Source organism: Salvia hispanica, chromosome 3 (genome assembly GCF_023119035.1).
Source record: "Salvia hispanica cultivar TCC Black 2014 chromosome 3, UniMelb_Shisp_WGS_1.0, whole genome shotgun sequence".
NCBI lineage: Eukaryota > Viridiplantae > Streptophyta > Magnoliopsida > Lamiales > Lamiaceae > Salvia > Salvia hispanica.
Window position 1 is genome coordinate 32,242,852 of NC_062967.1, and position 14,625 is coordinate 32,257,476.

General features: G+C 37.3%; 1 pseudogene; it reads left to right on the forward strand.

Moving 5' to 3' along the window:
* Positions 1-8,196: 8,196 nt before the first annotated feature.
* LOC125209885 lies at positions 8,197-14,361 on the forward strand (annotated as a pseudogene).
* Positions 14,362-14,625: the final 264 nt, after the last annotated feature.

The following is a 14,625-nucleotide window of genomic DNA, read 5'->3' on the forward strand; positions in this document are numbered from 1 at the left end:
AGGCCGTAAATTTGAGATTGATTTTTTAGTGTAATTAAATTAGAATTTTAAATGTAATGAGACGTCACTTTATAAAGGACTTCTTAACTTAATCTAACATATTAATTAAATGCATTAATTCTAACTTAAACTATAAATAGTATAAAGAGTTTGTGACGTGCAAAAGTGCGAGTAACATGGGACGGAGGGAGTACAATATTAATATATGATTGATTTGATATAGATAATAAATGAATGTCAATTAGTCAAATCGGGTTCTTTTGACCATTGGGTAAAAATGAGATCAAGTGGTCTCTCTCTCAATTTATTTTATTGACCAATGAGTTATTATGCTCATTTGTCAATACAATCTCATTTATCAATAAATATTTTATTTATTATTCAAAACATTATACCAAAATTCGTATTTTTTCATCCTCTACAAATTGAGATCACATTTGCTATGGTTCTATTCACAAAAAAAATCTCTATTTCTCTATACATGTAATCTTTCTTCAATTTTATTATTTCATTGGCATATAATATACTAATATATTAACATATGATGGATATGAATATGTATGACATAAAAAATTGTCAAATCAGTCAAATCGCACTTATATATATGTAATTAAAACAATAAAAACTAAAAACTCTCTTCACCGATGCATAAAATGAGATTAAGTGGTTGAGGAATATATGTTATTATGCCATTTGTTACAATCTCATAGGTCAATAAATATTTTATTTATTATTCAAATATCTTTTATATATTAAATGAAATATATAAAAAAATTATTCCAAAATTCATATTTTTTCATCCTCTACAAATTGAGATCACATTTGCTATAGTTCTATTCACAAAAAAAATCTCCATTTCTCTATACATGTAATCTTTCTTCAATTTTATTATTTTATTAGCATATAATATACTATATTAACATATAATGGATATGAATATATACTCCATTAGTATTTTGTTTAATATTTTATCATCGCAGCAATAGTTTATCATAAAGAAACATGGGGTCATAATAAAGGGAAGTCAGAGTAGTCAAATCTCATTGATTGAGGCTCTCAAGCTACAAGGTAAAGACTTGGAAACAATTAGTATTATGTTATTACCCAATGAATAAAATAAAAATTCTTTTAATTGTTATCCTCTTAAATCTGATAAATAATACTGGTGGCATTTTAAAACCTATCAGATAAAATTCTAATTCAGAAATTATGGTGACTCCTCATTTTCTATAAATACAAGTTCAAAGAACTTAATTCAGTTTGCTCATCATACACTGCTGCTAATCCTATTTAGTAAGTTCTTCTCTTTCTTTATGAATGTTCAAAGTATCATTTTTTTTTTGCATTTGTTATGTATTTATTTTGTTATTGATTGTCGTTACATTGTTAGAGTATTACAAATGGAATTAGAGATGTAACAATTTTTATCTATCTCAGCTACGTATCTTCCTCTTTGCTTGCCATCAAAGTGAGTTGTATTACAAATGGAATTAGAGATGTAACAATTTTTATCTATCTCAGCTACGTATCTTCCTCTTTGCTTGCCATCAAAGTGAGTTGTAGTGTTACTGCACCAGAAAAGGAAAAAAAAAAGTGAATTGCATAAAAAACAAACAGAATATATTGATTATATTTGTTACTTTGATACAGGTATTTACAGAAGAATGAAAAAATTAACAAAGTCTACAAGAATAAATCCACGAAGCGAAAATTCAACAGGTGAGTTTTCATATTTTTTATTATAGCACATGCAATTAATTAAAAATTTTGAACATCAAATTAAAAGTTGGAAATAAAAAACCGTATGAAGTCTAAAAAATAAAAATATAAGTAATTAGCTACAGATCTATCTAAATCTGCAATTTTGGACATCAAAATATGAGTTTGAAATAAAAAATCATAAGTCAAAATAGGAAGAAAAGAGAAACGATCTTTCGGCGTGAATGGAGACGGCGCCGTGCGGCTTTGGCGGACGGTAGTGGTGGGGTCGTTATGTAGAGAACAAGGGAGAGGGAAAAGTAGGCGGTAGGGGAAAACACGGCGGCGGCCTAACCAACGAATGCATATCGCGGAGGCAGCTAACGGAGGAGAAGCAGGAAGATCCGGATGGAATGAGAGGCGGATGAGAGCTTAACCCTGGAGAAAAGAAGGCGGCGCCGGCGGCAATTGGCGGCGGTGGAATGGTGAAGAGCGGCGGTTTCTTTGTAATATTCATCTTCTCATCTAGATTTGGGTAATAATGAAGATGGATATGACTTGGGGGTATATATACTTGGGCTCTTCTCTTTCTTTTGGACTTGAATTTAACTTAATTGGGCTGTGGGATATACTAAAGGTCCAATTTCGAATTAAATCTCCTTATTTAATTTAGTGAATGAGGCCATATAATCGAGCTGGTATAGAAAGGATGTTTTAGTGATCTGTACTTATTTTTAATCTCATTTAGTTTAAATAATCTTCTATTTTTCTAAAAGCATTCTTCACTTATTGGGCTTTATTGTTTTATTTGTTTGCCACTTCATAGATGTAATATTTTTGAATAGTGAGTATTTGTTTGTCATTGTGTTTCTTTATACGCCACTGTGCATGTTTTACTATTTTTAAAAAAAATAGTACTCATTCTTTTGGAGATGCAAAATACTTATGTAATTAGCTCATGAATGCAACTTTTTTGTAGATGAGCCATGTGCAAAGATTCGTCGGTCAAGCTTTAATTATCATACAAACTTCACAAAGGTTTCTTCGTCCACAGATGGTTTATCGAAATCTAGCTCATCATCTATGATAGGTATAAAGCTAAATATTTAAATAGTCTTTTTACGTCATTGTGCATGATTTATAATTTTATTTAATTTCAAATAGCATTACTCATTTTTTGTAATTAGCTCATGAATATAACTATTTTGTAGATGAGTCATGTGCAAATATTCGTGGGTCAAGCTTCAATTATAACACAAACTTCACAAAGGTTTCTTCGTCCATGGATGGTTTGTCGAAATCTTGCTCATCGTCTATGATTGGTAAAAAGCTAAACATTTAAATAGCGTCTATTTCATTCAAAATTTAACCTATAAATAAATATTGTTTTGTCTTACTATATTTCTACTATGCACTGATTTATTGAAATAAATATGTTTGACATATTTTTTATAGGTCATGAAATTGGTGGTATTGATTGTTTAGTGAAACTTAATATGTGACGCCCCGGAATTTCGTTCCCTTCTTTCGAGATAAATCGGATTTATTAGCTTAATTAATTTCGTTTAGAAGATGTGTAATCGTACTTTCCTCGTTGTATTCGACTTTGGAGTAATTTAAGTATCTTCGTTGGAGGAAATAAAATGCAAGGAAAATTTAAGTTTCAAGAATAAAAGTGGAGAAAATACTTTTATTAGAGAAATGTGGATACACCGTGAAGAAATAGAAATACATGGGTGATGGAAATAGTACACGCCTGCAAGTGTGATAAAATCAACATGCACCTATTCTACACTATCTATCCTACTTCTTTAATTCTCAAATTTGGAAGCAAACTAAATTGGGGATAGAACCAAATGAGCTCAAGAGGAGCATCTTCTTTCTTTCCCTCTCTTTCTTAATCTCGATTTTGCTCCCCTCCACAAGCTCCAAGAATGCCTCCATGTACCTGCAAAGTTTATACCAAATTGGGGTTAGAAAGTTTCACACAAGTAAAGAGAGAGGGAAGCACAAGCTAAATAAAGAGATGGAACATTTAGTGGGTAATGTAGCTAAGTAAGCTACAAATTAGAGCATGAGGTAAGCAAATCTTGGTCACCATCTCTTCTAACATCAAAAGGGAGTCGAGACAAAGGGGCATTGGAGAACGAGCTCCTACACGAGCCCAAAGTAGAAGATGAGTCAAACTCTCATCTCCCCGTCGATCAAGGCCGAGAAATCAGCCAAGAAGATCAGCCACCATCACCAAAACGGCAAGAATCTCACAATCATCAAGCTCGAAAGTGAGAGAGCTAACAAGCCCAAAATAGGAGCCTTTGGCTCCAAGTCTCAAACCTAGCTTCCAATAGATTAGCACCATATAAGAGCCACCTTCCCCTTCACCTCCGCCACCCCACTCTCGACACCACCACCCACTCACGACACTAAGCGCGGGGCGACGGAGAGGAGAGGAAGCGGCGGCGAAGGCGAGAGACCGCCACCACCGAACCGAAATCACCAAGCGAGGTAAACAACCTCAACACCAATAATCTTCGCATCATGTAGGACAACAATAGATAGCACAAGAACTTAGAATTTTCATAGGATCCTCACAGCAAGGATGAAAACAATAGCAATCATGTAACACTAAGTTGAAGCTCAAGAGCTTAGAGCTATGCAAATTAGAGATAGCCGCATGATACCCCCTTCATATGAATTCGGTGGCAAAATATCGTAAGCAAGAATATAGCAAGATATCAAAATTGAGCAATATATCACCATAAGCCACACAAGACTCCAATGGAGAATTTTTTTCCAAAAATAAGCTACTGCCATAACTCGAAAAAGGAGTAAGGGGTAGGGGGAGAGGACTTAGCTTAGGCGGAGGGGCGACCGGGCTACAACGAGTGTCGACGGAGCCGAAGAACTTCCGCGGAGAAGCTGCGGATCACGGCGGCAGCAGGGGCGAGGCGGACGGCGGCATCCTTGCCGAGGCCGACGGCGAGCGACGTCGGCGGCGGTGCGGTGAGGCCGCTGACAGGTCCAAAGAGTGCAGTGCAGGTTTGTGCTGTGTGTGATATCACTCAATCTAACAGGTCCAGAGGATTCTACTAGACTCCAGGAAGCTAGAAAACCGTGGAACTATCGAGAAAGGGGTCGTTGGGTGCACTCTGTCCCTTCAAAAACCTCAACCCACTATACTACAACTAGCACAGGGAAGTAAAGGATCGATCCCACGAGGAAGCAGGTATTGCGGAACTGTAATTGAGGATGTTTTGGGGAAGGGTTGGCTGCTGCCACGCAATTTTTGTGGGTCGAGAACTTAAACTACTGGGTCTGAGAGATAAGCGAAATTTTAATCTACCTATCGGGTCTAATAGATCGGGAGAACTTTACTCTACCTACTGGGTCTAAGAAACGAAAGCGTACGGAACATACATGACTCAGAGAAAATGAGATATTTTAAAGTTCTAAGACAACTGGGGTAAACTTGACTAGACAGACTTTCCTAATTTGGACAGACAAGCATAAAGCAAAAAGCAAGACAAATTTCCTTAAACTATCAGGGTCTGGAAAGTATGCAGAAAAGTAAAAGAGACAAAGTAGATCGTACTGACAGGTCTAGCAGATATGCAGAAAAAGTAAAGTACATGCAGAAAAGTACTGACATAAAGCAGATCTGGTTCTAACTACCAACAACTTCATCTTCTTCGGGAATCAAACGAGAATAGCAGATAAAACAGAGTTTTAAACACCATGAAAACAGAGCAAACCTTAGATCTAGACTTAAAACGAGAAATTAAAGCCTAAACTAACAGATCTACGCTACTGGACCTAAAGGATGCAGAAACATAAAGTAAATAGCCATAATCATGCATAACGTAAACATCAAGCACCAAATATGCGAAACTCCAACTCCGAAACACCAAGATTTAACAAGTCCAAACATCTTCATATGCAAATTCCCAACCTCTAACAACAAACACAGATCTCAGCATCCAAACATCCAACAACAAACAAGAACGAAAGCTAAAAACATGAGATGAACATAAACGCAGAGATATTCAACCAAAAACAAACATAAACTTCCATAATAACTAGAAATAGGTCTGAATCCAGTAGATCAAAGCAAGAAACTAGAGTTGCGAAACTTTAGAAATCAACAAGGTACTAAACGAAAGCAAATAAAATTGTTTCTTCGCCTCCACAAGGCGGTGTTACACAGCAAAATAACAACGATGATGATGAGAACCACGGTGGCCAGAATCCTCCATGTCCAAGTGCGCAGCAGTCGAAGATGAAAATTTGAAGTAGGGAACTAGAACTAGAGCTATGAGAGCGTAGAAGTGGCTGTTCACGGATTCGTCCCCCTCTTCTTCAAGGTTGAGCTCTTTATATATGTGAGGCTATGATCCCTAGGGTATCCCCTCTGGTGATTTTACGCTCCTGCCCTTGAGTAAGACTCCTTAAAATAATTGCTCTCGCTCCATTCTGCTCCTGTCGCCAACTTTTGATTCTCCCAAGTCTGAACGACGACTTCTGATTTTTGCTTCAATTTCATCTCTTTTGCATCTGCCAGGTCAGGTAACAACAACTCCTGGGTCCGACAGATTTTACTACGCACCTGAACTCAATAACGCACATTAGCGCCCCAAATGCACAGGATTTTAACCTTAAACCGATGCATGAAACGGGCCTTATCAGCCGCCGAGCGAGAGAGAGAAGCCGACGGAGGGAGAGGCGACGCCTTCTCCCTAACCGGGACTTCACCGAATGGAGAACCGGCGGAGTCAAGGCCGCCGAGGAGGAGCAGCCGCGAGCTTGGAGCGGCGGCGGTGGCGGCGAATTGGGAGAGGAGCCGCCATAGACATTTCCCCTAAACTATAATTTTGAATCTTCAATTAGGAGTCTAGAGCTAAATTGGAGGATCGGAAGAAAAGAGGAATGGGGAAAGAGAAGGGGGCGAGCTCCGGCGAGGCGGAGCAACGCCATTCTCGCCGGAGGCGGCGACGAGCCGAGGAGAGAAACCGCCGCCTGCATCTCTGTTCATCAATCTAAGGAAGTTAAATTTTGGAGATGTTGGTAGAAGGGGGGAAGTAGCCGACAAATGGAAGGAGTATTTGGGCTGACTTTAATTAAAATTGGGCCACTTTAATTTATTAAGTGGGGCTCTAGTAGTTAAGAAAGTGAATGCAGTGGGCTTCGGGCCAAGAACTTAATTATGAAAGGTTGGAATTAATTTAAGAAATTGAGATGGAACTCAATAATTTAATTCCCGAATAATCTACTAAGTTCCGGAGATGGAAAATATTTGAGTTGGAGCTCAAAAGCCGAGGAATAAATCTCCAAATAATTTATTTAGACTCCGGGAACATAAAGTAGTAAAGTGGGAGACGCGAAAGCCGACCGGCGTTGCCCCGCGACGCCATGGGCGGCCTTAAGGAAATTTCGAAGAAGAAATTTAAGAAAGAATTTTAGAAGGGACTTTCCAAGAATTTCCTATTCTTGTAAATAAGGACCGAGTAATTATGTTAGAGAAAATAGAATTTCTCCAAGTTAATAAAGAGAATAAATGAACTCTGCAAAGTAGTGAAGTTGAGGTAGGATTAAGAACAATCCTATAAGCCGAGACTGAGATATAGGTGCTATCCAATAGGATGCATGCATTCTTTCTAAAGAGAAATAACTCAAGTAATAATTAGCGTGCTACGAGGGCGAGTGAGGCCAAAGCGAGTAATTGAGTTGAGACATAAGCATATCAGGTGGGTTTTCTTTTAATATCCAGCACTACAGTGTGGATATAAAGCAAATACTTGTGAAATTATGAAAAATCATTTTTTCTCAAAATGAAGCAGTGATTATTTTAAAGTTGTTGCCATGCCATAAAATGTTTGTTTAGAGGCCTATCTGTTGGGGTAATAGCCCGCGGGTTTTTGGCGATGCCAGCCCGAGTTTAACGAATTCGGTTCCCAATAGGACCGCAAATCCTGTTCGGAATAACGTGCACGAGAGCCGTGAGCCATCAGCTGTTGGCCGGCGATGTGTCCGCTGAGGGTGGCCACCTTCACGGTACACGATTATCAGATAAGGCGAGGATCCAAAAGAACTTAGACTGCAGTCGGACTTTTAAGATCACAAGAGAATTTAGTATGCTCGGGCCTTTTAAGAAAAACCCCCGTGCGATACTGTAGATGGATGACAATTATATATATTGTATGTTTTGTTTTCGGCATGTGTCCACTGAGTACTCATGTACTCAGCCCTGCATGTATTTATAAATGCGTAGGTTGAACGTCAAGAGGATGGAGAAATGATCGGAGTCGATGCTACTAAATAATCCAGTGGATCTTTTCACGATTCGTGTCTTCATACACGAAGTCTTCTAGTATGGACTTATTCCGCTGCTCTTTTGTGAAGTGAGACATCTTAGAATCTCACCTTCGAACTCTGATTTATCGATGTAACGTTTATTCTAGTTCTAAGACCATGTAATGGTGCATTTGACTTCTATTCTATGATATGATCGAATTGGCCTTCGGGCATATTCACAAGTTCTTTCCCCGTTTCTTTAATCCCTTCCATTAGTCGCGATTTACCCGCTTTCGCTATCCTTAGCAAAGTGCGGTCGTGACATAATAATTGTAATAAAGATGCATATAATTCATCATCTTTGGTTGAAATAGTTGATAATATATCAAATTGGGCCACTACTGAATGTAAGCATTTTATGTTATTTATATATTATTTGTTATTGGTTATATATTAAATTCATAATAAAATATTAATCTGTACTAACAGTAAATCTAATTTTATGAAATTTTTGTTGTGTTTTTAAATAATTAAAATTTATACACATACATGCACAGAATTTTCATCTTGGTTATTGTTTTAATTTTGTAGAATATTGGGACATCGGTGATGCTTCGTATACGTGTTCACATTGTGGTGCACTTTTTTGGTATGAAGAACGACTTGGAAAACCAAAAAAATTCAAACTTCCAAAGTATTCAGTATGTTGTATTCATGGTAAAATTCAAATTCCTAAGATGCCGTCTATTCCAATAAGTTTGGATAACTTAATGTATTCCGGAGATGAGAAGAGCAAACACTTTTTGAAAAATATCCGTTCTTACAATGCCATGTTTGGATTTACATCCATGGGAGACAAGATTGATAACAGTTTGAATAATGGAAAATCTCCTCCAACTTTTCGTTTGCATGGACAAAATTATCATCTTATTGGCAGTTTAATGCCGTTGGATGGTGAAAAACCAAAGTTTGCCCAACTATATATTTACGATATTGATAATGAGGTTAATAATAGAGTGGAGTCAGTAAGGTATGTTTTTCTCCTATTGTTGTTGTAATAAAATGTTCGTTTTATTTGAGCTTTTATAATTATTATATTTCTTTTTATGTGAAGGAACGACGTGAATGAGCTTCATGTGGAAATTGTTGTTGATATTCAGAAGATGTTAGATGAAAATAATGTTTTAGTGAAATCTTTTTGAATGGCTAAGAAGATGATTGTCGAAAGTAACCATCGGAATGTCAATTTAAGATTGATTGGAAAATGAGGTAAAGATGGAAGAACCTATAATTTACCCTCTGTATCTGAAGTTGTTGCCTTAATAGTTGGGGACTTTGATGAAGCTTTGGGTAACAGGGACATTATTGTTCTAACACAAACTGGTGAACTGCAGCGCATTGATGAATTACATCCCTCTTATCTAGGTTTACAATATCCACTTCTATTCCCTTATGGTGAGGATGGTTATAGAGAAGATATTGGTTTTGCAACTTCTAATAGCTCTCGCTCATATGGTAGAAAGAAAATTAGTCCGAGGGAATATTTCTCTTTTCGTTTGCATGAAAGAGAAGATGAGCCTGCCACTATTTTGTACTCTCGGAGACTATTCCAACAATTTGTGGTTGATGCATACACAATGAATGAAGCTGGACGATTGAGGTTTGTTCGAACTTATCAAAAGCAATTGAGGGTTGATATGTATAAAGGTTTGGTAGATGCTGTATTTAGAGGAGAGACTGATCCTTCTACACATGGTAAGCGGACTATTTTACCTTCGACCTTTGTTGGAGGTGCGCGGTATATGATTCAAAATTATCAAGATGCTATGGCTATATGTGGTTGGTTTGGTTATCCAAATCTTTTTATTACATTTACCTGCAATCCAAAGTGGCCGGAGATTGTAAGATTTGTTGATATTAGAGGATTGAAGTCGACTGATCGACCTGATATTGTTTGTCGAGTCTTCAAAGTTAAATTGGACGGTTTTATAAAAGATATTCGACAAAAAAAAATATTTGGGAATGTCCAAGCAGGTTTGTTTCTACTAATTTTCAATTATTTTTATCATATTTTTTAGTGTAAGGTATATCATACTAAAGTTTTATCAATAATTTGTTGTTGCAGTTATTTACACTGTTGAATTTCAGAAATGTGGATTGCCCCATGCACATATCTTGCTTTTTTTAAGTAAAGATGACATGGAGTTTGGTGTTGAGCAAATTGATAAATTAATTTCGGCTGAAATTCCTTCATTTGAAAATGATCCACACTATTATGCTTATGTTGAAGAATTTATGGTACATGGTCCTTGTGGAATTTCTTATCCATCATCTCCATGCATGTCAAATGGCCGGTGTAGCAAACACTTTCCTAAAAGGTTTCTTGATGTGACAACATTTGACGAAGAAGGGTATCCTGCTTAGGCCATCCGCAACGCTATCTCTTATCCGTCTCTTAACCGTCTCATCTCTTCACTATTCATGGGCCCCACTGTACTTTTCAGCTCATCTCTTAACTAAGAGACAGCACCTGCAACCCTCCATCTCTTAACCATCTCTTAACCATCTCTTAACTATTCATTCAATTTCATTTTTTATTTTTAATTCCAACAAATTCAATTAATAAAAAACACACTTCATTATAAATAAAATAAAATTACAATTTAAAATACATAAAAAAATAAAAAAGACATAATTAAAAAACTAGAAATTACAAATTGCACACTTAAACTCAAATAAAAAAAAATGGAGGCAAAGAAGCAGAAGAAGGAGTTCTCTAGTGACGATCATCTAATGGTTGCCAAATTTTGCCCAAATGTGCTCCATTAGATCCTCCTGGAGTTGGGCGTGGGCGGTAGAATCACGTGTCCTTGCCCGAATAGACAACCGCTCTTGCAAAGACGGATGCACTCCCGTTCGAGGCGGACTACTTGCGGTTGAGCTTCCCGGGGTTTCAGGGTCGAACCAATTTCCCGCCTCAGGTCCTTCGTCGGCGACAATCATGTTGTGCAAGATTATGCACGTATACATGATGTCGACCATATTCTCTATAAACCACTGTCGAGCCGGGGCTTTGATAATGTTCCATCGAGCTTGGAGAACCCCGAATGCTCTCTCCACATCCTTGCGAGCAGACTCTTGCTTCTGCGCAAAAAGAAACTGCTTTTCGTCCGTAGGCCTGTTGAACGTCTTCACGAAGGTTGGCCACTTCGGATAGATGCCGTCGGCAAGATAGTACCCCATTTTATACTGGCGATTGTTAGCGACGAAGTTGATGGCCGGCGCTTTACCATTCAGAACTTCAGCGAAGAGGTCGGAGTTGTTGAGCACGTTGATGTCGTTGTTCAAGTCGGGGACCCCGAAATACGCATGCCAAATCCATAGCCGGTAGTTGGCGACGGCCTCGAGTATAACGGTGGGGTGGGTGCCTTTGTGGCCGCTCGTGTATGACCCCTTCAACGCCACAGTGCAATTCTTCCATTGCCAATGCATGCAATCGACACTCCCGAGCATCCCGGGGAATCCGTGCACGTGTTCGTGAAGACGGAGCAGAACTGACAATCTGCGGTGGTTGGCTTCTTCAGAAATTCGGCGGTGAAGGCTGCCGGACGCCTTTGCAGAAGTTCAACAAACAAAGTCGCCTAAATGGATTCTCCGACGTGCGGGTATTCGCGAGACGAGATCGAGTCCGCAACGAGGCAGCGTTGCGGATGCTCTTATAGGCGCAGGGATAATGGTCGTGTTATTATGAAAAATGGCATTCCATTAGATAATCGATATGTTGTACCTCACAATCGTTATCTGCTCATGAAATATGGATGTCATATAAATGTTGAGTGGTGTAATCAGTCGCGATCGATTAAGTACTTATTCAAATACGTCAATAAAGGGCAAGATCGTATTACAACCACTTTCATGGAATCAGGTATGGATGGGAACGAGAACAATATTGATGAAGTGAAACTGTATTATGATTGTAGGTACATCTCTTCTTGTGAGGCTATTTGGAGAATATTTGGATTTGATATCCAGTTTAAAGATCCATCAGTTGAAAGGTTGGGGTTTCATTTTGAAAATGAACAAAGTGTTGTTTTTTCAGAATTCGAACCTCTAGATATTATGTTGGATCGAAAAACAGCTCATCAGAGTAAGTTTTTGGGTTGGATGGATGCAAATAAAAAATATCTTCAAGGTAGGGATCTAATTTATTTTGAATTTCCTACAAAATTTGTATGGAAGGAAGGTTGTTGGCAACTTAGGAAGAAGAAATTTGCTATCGGGAGATTGTTTCACATTGCTCCAGGATCAGGTGAATTGTATTATCTTAGATGTATGTTGAATATAGTTCGTGGAGCTACAAGTTATGAAGAAATTAGAACTGTAAATGGTATTCAACATGCTACATTTCGGGATGCCTGTTTTGCTTTGGGGTTGTTAGATGATGATAAGGAATATATTGATGGCATTATTGAAGCAAGTTTTTGGGCATCTACGGATTGTTTAAGAAAACTATTTGTGACTTTATTGTCTTTTGAATCGATTTCTCACCCAAATTTTGTGTGGGACAGTTGTTGGAAGTTTCTATCTGAAGATGTTCTTTACAAACAACGAAGATTGTCCAATAATCCAGGTATTTTGTTTTTTTTTTTTCTAAATTCATCTTATAATTCTATGTGTTTTTCAAATTGTCAACTTATAAGTATAGAAATATTTTCAGATTTGATGTTGGATGATGATCAAATAAAGAACTTTGCTTTGGTTGAGATTGACAAACTCTTGGTAAATGTTGGGAGAAGTTTGCAAAATTTTGATGGTATTCCATATCCCTCCTCAGAGTATTTTCAGTGTTCTTTTGATAGAATGATAAATGAAGAATTATCTTATGATCGTATAGCTTTATCGAAAGATATTATGAACTTCACATCGAAGTTCAATGATGAGCAACGACATGTATTTGATATCATTATGTTGTCAGTGAATTCAAGTATTGGTGGAATGTTTTTCGTCTATGGTTATGGTGGCACGGGAAAAACATTTTTGTGGAAATCATTGTCAGCGGCTATACGATCAAAAGGTGAAATTGTGTTGAATGTTGCTTCAAGTGGCATAGCCTCGCTGTTATTGCCTGGAGGAAGAACTGCTCATTCTCGGTTTAAGATTCCTATAAAGCCAAATGAAGATTCAACTTGTAATATCAATCAAGGAAGTGAACTTGCCTTATTGATCCAAAGGGCAAAACTTATCATATGGGATGAAGCTCCAATGACCCATAAATATTGTATCGAGGCTTTAGATAAGAGTTTGCGAGATATCATGCAAAATGTCACCTAATCGAGTATGGATTTGCCATTTGGTGGGAAAACTGTTGTTTTTGGTGGTGATTTTAGACAGATACTACCGGTTGTTCCTAAGGGTAGTCGCCAAGATATTGTTAATGCTACTATTAATTCTTCCTATCTTTGGAAAAGTTGCAAAGTTTTGAGGTTGACGAAAAATATGAGACTTTTTGATATTGCATCTGCCGAGGAAGCTTCGAAGTTGAAAGAATTTTCAGAATGGATTGCATCTATTGGAGATGGAGTTGTTGGGGATTCCAATGATGGTTATGCTAATATAAATATTCCGAGTGACAATTTGTTGAAGGTTGATGGTGATCCTATAAGAACAATTGTTTCGAGCATTTATCCAAATTACATGAACCATGGTGAATTAAGTTCTCATTTGCATGATCGAGCTATTTTGGCTCCTACATTAGACATGGTGGATTTGGTTAATAATTATATGATTTCTTTAAATCAATCTGAAGCACGTGCTTATTTTAGTTCGGATAGCATATCAAAATCCGACTCGAACTTTAGTGCTCTCAAGTGCATGGTGTTGAATTTTTGAATCAGTTAAAATGTTCGGGTACTCCCAACCATGAACTATTACTGAAGATTGGTACCCTTGTAATGTTATTGAGAAATATAGATCCTTCTCATGGATTGTGTAACGGTACCCGTTTTGATTATTTCACGATTGGGTGATCATATTTTGGAAGGAGAAGTTTTGAGTGGGCATAATATTGGTCATAAATTGTTGATACCTAGGATGTCGTTAGTACCTTCTGATACAAGATTGTCGTTCAAGTTTCAACGTCGACAATTTCCTTTGATTGTATCATATGCAATGACCATCAACAAAAGTCAAGGACAATCTCTTGCTCATGTTGGATTATTTTTGAGAAAGCCTGTATTTCGTCATGGACAATTTTATGTTGCAATTTCAAGAGTTACAAGTCGTGAAGGTTTGAAGATTTTGGTTTGTGATGAGGATGATGTTGGTGTTGATTCTACTGTTAATGTTGTGTACAAAGAAGTCTTTCGAAATTTGTAAGACAATATAGTGGAGGATAATCTAAAATGGCTATTGTAAATTTTTAGAAATTGAATATGCATAAGCTCCAGTGAATGATGATCCTGCAGAAGGTCAGATTCGACAAAACAAACAAATTTTTTTTTCTTTTAAGAATCACGAGGATTTAAATATTTTGCTTACTTTGTTCATGTGCCTTAGAAGTGGATGTGAAAATAAGTATTCAGGTTTTTTACACTTTTACATTTTTTATATGTTGAGCCTTTCTTTTGGTTTATGATGATG